The sequence below is a fragment of the Urocampus carinirostris genome, chromosome 16 (assembly GCF_059441175.1).
Source record: "Urocampus carinirostris isolate Australia breed hairy pipefish chromosome 16, RoL_Ucar_1.0, whole genome shotgun sequence".
Classification (NCBI taxonomy): Eukaryota; Metazoa; Chordata; class Actinopteri; order Syngnathiformes; family Syngnathidae; genus Urocampus; species Urocampus carinirostris.
Window position 1 is genome coordinate 27056400 of NC_142364.1, and position 7982 is coordinate 27064381.

Genomic DNA, 7982 nt, shown 5'->3' on the forward strand with positions numbered 1-7982 from the left:
TTAACCACGGTCTTTTATCGACAGATCAAACATTGCACTAATATATACCATAAGTGTATAAATAATGGCTATACACAAATAAACAAGGTACCTTTTTTAATAGGGCTGCACGACGCATATTTAGGCTGATTGAATATTAAACTGTGGCTTCAAGACATGAGCCAATAGTACAGTGTATGAGTTATCTGTAACAAGCCATACTGTGTATATCAGAAACTTGAGAAGGGACTGCACAATACACAAGAGGTAAGTATTAGTTTCAGGAGCGAGCAGCAGCAAGTCAACTGCAGGAGAGAGAGTGGGAAAGGTGAGAGGAGAGAGAGTGGGAAAGGTGAGATGGCACAACATTCATTTGGACAGGTAACTTAAAATTAGTTTTACCTGGTTATATCAGTATCAGAAATTATTTTCCCCCCATTTTATTAACACTCCACTTATTGAAACATGAATATTTTGTTTGTTTGTTTGTTTGTACATGATTCAATTGTTTGTTTGTACATGATTCAAATTGAATCTTTTCTTCCGGCGCCGTCACGAATGGCAGCCACTCCAGCAGCTCCCGTGTTATTTTCGATTGTTCTCGATTGTTCTCAGCTCAGGGATGCTGCTGGAAATGTGAATTTCCCTTCGGGGATGAACAAAGTATCTATCTATCTATCTATCTATCTATCTAAAACTTACGCCATTATAACTTCAGACAGAATAGTACTTTGGTTGTGTGTTATAAAGTTTCACTGATATAAATGAAAACTTTTGTGAGACGTGTTTTGATGACTGTGTGTAAACAGTGAAATAGCATTCAGATTGGTGTCTGTGCTTTTAAATGATGCAACCAAATCTGTTTGCATGGGCTTGTGGCAAAATACCTTTTGGGAACTAGGTGTGGTCACTCTGCAACAGGTTACAACAATGTACAAGAAGCCGTTTGAGAAGTAGATCATACTTGCTCTCATGTGTAACAACATACTCTCACACATTCACAAAAATACTCCTGTACAAAGTGGAACCCATGCACAAACACTAACATACTCTTTGGTACACACCACTATAGCCTCTCACATATACTATCATACTCTCATACACACACTACTATACTCTCTCACACATACTACTGTACACTCATACACACTGCTACGCTTTCACACACTTACTACTATACTCCAACACACAGACACACCAGACTATAGACTCTGTCACACACACAATCACACACTACTCTTCTTTCTCACACACCATTAAAATTGCTACTAATATAGGGTGTTTTTACAAAGAGTGCAACGATCGCCATTGTTTTACTTTGGGTACTTCTGGTTACCAGGTTGATGCACACTGATCCGTGTGTATATGCTGTACAGTTCGACATCACACTGGAAATGCTTCCAGTATAGTAGTATGTGTGAGATAGTATAGTAGTATATGTGAAAGAGTATAGTAGTATGTGTGTGACAGCGTAGTGGTGTGTATGAGAGTAGAGTAATATGAGGGACTTAAGTAGTGTGTGCATGAGAGTATAATGGTAAGAGTGAGAGAGTATTGTAGTGTGTGTTGGAGAGTATAGTATAGTATAGTATAGTATAGTATAGTATAGTATAGTATAGTATAGTATAGTATAGTATAGTATAGTATAGTATAGTATAGCATAGCATAGCATAGCATAGCATAGCATAGCATAGCATAGTATAGTATAGTATAGTATAGTATAGTATAGTATAGTATAGTATAGTATAGTATAGTATAGTATAGTGTTGTATAGTATAGTATAGTATAGTATAGTATAGTATAGTATAGTATAGTATAGTATAGTTGTATGTGTGACAGAGTATGGTAGAATATGTGAGAGACAGCATAGTAGTTTGTGTCTGAGAGTATAGGAGAATGAGTGAGATAGTATAGTAGTGTATGTAAAATATTATAGTAAGTTTTGTGAGAGAGTATAACAGTGTGTATGAAAGTATAGTAGTATGTGGATCAGAGTATGGTAGAATATGTGAGAGACAGCATAGTAGTTTGTGTATGAGAGTATAGGGGAATCAGTGAGATAGTATAGTAGTGTGTGTGAAAGATTATAGTAATTTTGTGAGAGAGTATAACTGTGTATGAGAGTATAGTAGTATGTGGGTCAGAGTATAGTGATATGTGTAAGAGAGTATAGTAGTATATGTGAGAGAAAATAGTAGTATGTGTGTGACAGCATAGTTATTTGTGCATGAGAGTATAGTAATATGTGTGAGGGACTATAACTGTGTGTGCATGAGAGTACAGTTGTATGAGTAAGATAGTATACTAGTGTGTGTGAGAAAGTATGATAGTGAGTGTATGAGAGTATCGTAAAATGTGTGACAGAGTCTGGTGGTATGTGTAAGAGAGTATAGTATTGTGTGTATGAGAGTATAATAGTATTTGTGAGAAATTATAGTTGTGTATGAGAACATAGTAGTTAGTGTGAGAGAGTATAGTAGCGTGCATTAAAGCATAGTAGTGTATATGAAATAGTATAGCAGGGTTTGTGCATGGGTATCACTGCGGCTGTAGGAGACTAAAGTTGCGCACGTGTAAGAGTAGGCTATATCTGAAAGACGACTTCTCAGAGGAATGTCTGTGCTTAAAAAATACCAACACCAAGAGGAAAGGATCAAGTGTGGTCATGTGAGGACTTGTTTGCACACCACAAGGTGGTAGTGTTTCACTAAGAAATTTTCATGAGCAGCAGCTATATTTGGTGTTCGTAGAGCCGAGGCGAGAAAATACTACTGTAAAGGTTTGGAAAACAGATACTGTAATGGCGTAGTTTGGAGTCAATGCTGTTATCTGTGCCATTGTCTGGTAATTCTGTTGTGTAGGAGCATTCTGGGGAAACATTAAGTCTTGCTTGTGGGTAATGGTCCTTCTCGTGATCCATTTTCTTTTAGGAGCGCGGTATTGACTGCATTTTGGTGCATTGGATTGTAAACAGAGTAATAGAACGTGATAATTTATTTATTTACGATAAGGGAGTTTCCCTTACTGAGCACTTTTAGCAGCCAGCCACAAACATTTATTTCATGCTCTCCTGATCGCTGTCTGATTGTTCGCTATGGCCCAAATAAAAAGTCTCTCCATCACCTTTCTTGGAATTGATTTTGGCTATTCAACCCTGTCTCGGCCCTAACTTTCTTGTTTTGCAAGTCTCTCAGGAATCCGGAATTTCCGAAATTTCTTTGTTAACGGCATTGTGAAATATGTTGCGGAACTGATTGCAGAATTAAAAATTCAGATCCTCGTACCTACAGTACCTACGGAGGATCTATCCTGCAATACGTAGGAATAAATGTTTGAATAAATGTCCCTTTAAAGGCATAGCATGTTTAATAGAGGAGAATCAGCAGAGTAGGCCACCAAATCTTATAAATACAAACAAATATAGTACGCCATATGGAAACATGAAGTCATGCATAACTCACTTGATACCCAAGTATATGATATAATGTGATTTATTTATTTATTATATATTTAGTATTTGTTTATCATTTATTCATTTTGGTGTTTAGCTGGTAATGTATTTTGTTGTCTATCTTTTCATATACTGGTATTTCATTGGGTATTTTGTAACAACAAAATGTCATTCAAATGAGTAGGTGGGCTAATTACCTTAACTTTTCACCTATTTGTTGGTTAGTGATGAACATATCGTCTACTACACCGACCAACCAATAGATGAAAAGCTCAGCCAATTAGACCGACCCCCTCATTTGAATAATATTTTATCGTGAAAAAAATACACCACGTTCAGTCAAGTCAAGTTTTTTATTTGACTGTCTATTTCTTTGATTATTTGTCAATTTATTTATCTAGATTTTCTAAGAACAAGAACAGCACCAAATTATGGTATAACTATGGACAACTAAACTTTATAAAACAAACATGGCCAATATGAGACAAAATGTATGACAAAATACTAAGATACATGAAAAAATAAACGACAACATACGTGTCAAAATACACAATAAAATAAATGACAAAATAAAAACCAAAACCAAAAATGACAAAATAAATGACAAAATGCCTGAATGTATAAAAAAATATTGCACTTCTTTTATAAACTTAAAAATTATGTAATTTATTTAAGTGCTTATTTATTGATATGGCATGCCTCCTTGGTTGGTATTTATTTACCTGTACCTTTTTATTTCTACATATGAAAGAATTGGTGCTCTATAGATAGGTACATGGAATTCAATTTTTAACTCCAGTGTCCCGCCATACCTATAAGCCCATATGATTTTTTTGCTAAAATATTTCAATAGGACCGTGATTCACAGTACAATTATCAATTAACAATTTTGGGATACAGTATGTTGAAAATTTCTGTCTGTTAAACATGCTATGCCTTCATAGGGAGATTGTGTATTATTTCACGCCTTTTAGTGGTAAAAAACAACAACACTTTATTCATTCAAAAAAACAACAATATTGATTTAGATAATAGGTTGAAAATATGAACTGTAATAAATTGCATTTAAAAAAATTCGTAGGGCAATAATTTTAAATTTATTTTGTCACGGTTGCCCATTGCCCTCACTTGGGCCCGCCCTTATGGCTGCTGCTCATTGCCTGATTGGCTTCCCTCCGATTTAAACTCAGTGCTCTCATTCACTCCTTGTCAGTCCGTCAACAAACCTTTGCACTCGCAAGACTGGACTATCTTGCTCCAGTATCCGGTATCGATCCCGTCTGTCTTGTCCTGTCCAATATCTTGCTCCAGTCTCCAGTATCCGGTATCAATCCCGTCTGTCCCGTCCTGTCCGATAACTAGCTCCAGTATCCAGTAACCGGTATCGATTCTGTCTATCCTGCCCTGTCCGGTATTTTGCACGTGTATCCAGTATCCGGTATCAATCCCGTCTGTCTCATCCTGCCCGGTATCTTGCTCCAGTATCCAGTCTCGATCCCATCTGTTCCACCCTGTCCAGTATCTTGCTCGTGTATCCAGTATCAAGTATCGATCCTGTCTGTCCCGCCCTGTCCGGTATCTGCTCGTGTATTCTGTATCTGGTATTGATCCCGTCTGTCCTGTCCGGTTTCGATCTCTTCTGACCAGCGATTGCCGAATCGCTGGCGTTTGTGTTCCCGCGCTTGACTGCCCCGTTGCTGTAAAATAAAGCTTGTGTGAAAATGTCACGTCTGGGTCCACCGTCTGTTCGGGTTCTGACATATTTTGCATAATATGAGGCTCACTCAAAGGGAGCTAACATGATTTTTTGCCATAAGTATCTTTAAAAACCTTTTGAAAACCAGGGCAAAAAATAAGTAGTTTGCATTCTTTCTTGTAGTTTTCAGCATTCCTTTCCGGTTGCACAACACAATACAGCGACATCTGGTGGTCAAATATCAAGCAGTTTCATTTTAAGCAATAACTTGATGATGTCACTGTCCTTCCTTCCTTTAGAATTTAGGTTCTAACATTCGACTAATTGGCTAGTTTAAGGGAAAATAGGTCAATACAATTCAAATTTGGATCTACTGTATTTATGCTAATACTCTAAAAAGCTTGATATTGTAAAAAGAGTTTACAAAAACAAGTTTGCGCATCAGCTTATGCGTTTTCGGTTGGAGTTTTCTTTTTAAAATCCTTCTGTTTTTCTTCTTTTCTTTTGTGTTCATTCATTCATTAATAATTGTCGTCACCATTCAAAATACATCATTATGCAGTTTTAAGTTACACAGTATCAGTATATGTATTATTAGTATTGTAAAACCATAGTACTCTGTGAATCCCCAATCTCGTCAGTTATCAGAGGCTAAGCAGGGTCAGGCACGGTTTGGACTCAGATGGGAGACCGCCTGGGAATACTCGGTGCTGTATCTGAGTCAAATCAGGAGGCTTCTCTTGCTACTGGTAACCATGGAAACCAGTATTATCGGTTTCATGCGGGGGAGCAAACTCCAACCCAAAAAAACGACCTGGAGAGAGATGGTTATTATCAAAGATACATCATGGGAAGAGGTGCTTCAACAACCCAGGCTTTTAAGTGATCCGAAACGTCCATCTATCCATCCATCCGTCCATGGTAGGGTTGCGGGGGTGCTGGAGCCCATCCCAACTATCTTCGGGCAGTGGGCAGGGGAAACCCAGAACTGGTTGCCAGCCAGTCGCACGGCACTGATCTGAAACAACTATTACTATTACCACATTTAGATAATGTAGTGTTTTTTGGGCTTCAAGCATTTCATCTATTGCACACTTGTCGACCCCGATTAACTTAAATGTGTACGTTGTATTTCCCCTCCTAAAATCTTATTAAATTTGGGCCCTATCAGTCCAGACCCGAATGTCAATGATCCTTGTTTTAATGCCAATATTCATGTCTAATATTATTACCAGGACTGCAAGGCTGTTGTCACATTTTTTGTCGTTTATATGGCCTGATTACGCATTTGTATAAGGAAGACAAATCCTGCCATATGTACAAATAAATAAATACCTACCTATATATATATATATATATATATATATATATATATATATATATATATATATATATATATGTATATATACATATATATATATATATATATATATATATATATATATATATATAATTTTTTTTAAATTTATTTTATTATTATTTTTTTACTTATTTATTTATATATATATATATATATATATATATATATATATATATATATATATATATATATATATATATATATATATATATATATATATATGTATATATAAGGCTGGAAAGGGCTACGGAGCAATTGCCAAGCAGCTTGGTGAAAAAAGGTCCACTGTTGGAGCAATCATTAGAAAACGGAAGAAGCTAAACATGACGGTCAATCTAAATCAGAGTGGAGCCCCATGCAAGATATCACCTCATGGGGTCTCAATGATTCTAACAAATGTGATGAATCAGCCCAGAGCTACTCGACAGGAGTTGGTCAATGACCTTGAAAGAGCTGGGACCACCGTTTCCAAGGTTACTGTACAATACACTAAGACGTCATGGTTTAAAATCATGCATGGCACGAAAGGTTCCCCTGCATTTTTTGCACATGGGACAGGACGAGATCACTGTATTGAAGAGAGGATGACTGGGGGCCGTGTATTTTGAGATTTTGGGGAACAACCTCCTTCCCTCAGTCAGAGTATTGATGATTGGTCGTGGCTGACAACGACCCAAAGCACACAGCCAGGCAAACCAAGAAGTGGCTCCATAAGAAGCATATCAAGGTTCTAGCATGGCCTAGCCAGTCTCCAGACCTGTACCCTATTTGTATTTTTTCTTGTATTTTAGCAGTATTTTCCGCTTGCATCATACAGTGACATCTAGTGGTCAAATATCACACATTTTCTGTTTAAGAGGTAACGTGACTATATCACGGTCCTTCCTTCCTTTAGAATGCACAGACCTGTAGAGACTGTATGCATTTCCGATCTCATCTACTGTATAAAAGGTGCACCGGCCTACCATGAGATTCTAAAAGAGTTGACAAGAGCTTGGCCTGATCTTTGATTTTTGCAATCCGGAGATGGAATAAGAGCTTGCTCTGTCCACTCCACGCATCGGCCCGGTATTGCAGTACCTCCGGGAGCGGTGCATTCGCAATGATCGTAGCAAGGCTTTAGGGCTAGGACCTTAGCTTGGCCTTTTGGCTGAGAGTAAGTGTCCCGGCTCCTAGGCTTTGTAGCGTATTATGAACTGACCGATAACGGATAATGGATAATGAATAACGAATAACGAAGACAGAACAATAACCCTTAAAAACCCCAAACCCCACCGGGTTATAAGGCACACACATTTCTGGCCAATTTTGTTTTTTTTCCGGAAAATATGGTATTTTCTTTCCTTTTTTTAATCTTAGCTACGTTTTACTCGTCACATGTGTTTATTTTCATCCGTACAATATAACGAATGTGGCTTTCAGGTCTTAATCAAATCATAAAAGGCAGATTGCTTGGCAGCTGCTTTGCCACGCTGCCAAACGCTTGTAACGGCCTT

At 37.4% G+C, this 7982-nt stretch overlaps 1 pseudogene; it reads left to right on the forward strand.

Moving 5' to 3' along the window:
* Positions 1 to 7491: 7491 nt before the first annotated feature.
* LOC148350904 (U2 spliceosomal RNA) lies at positions 7492 to 7581 on the forward strand (annotated as a pseudogene).
* Positions 7582 to 7982: the final 401 nt, after the last annotated feature.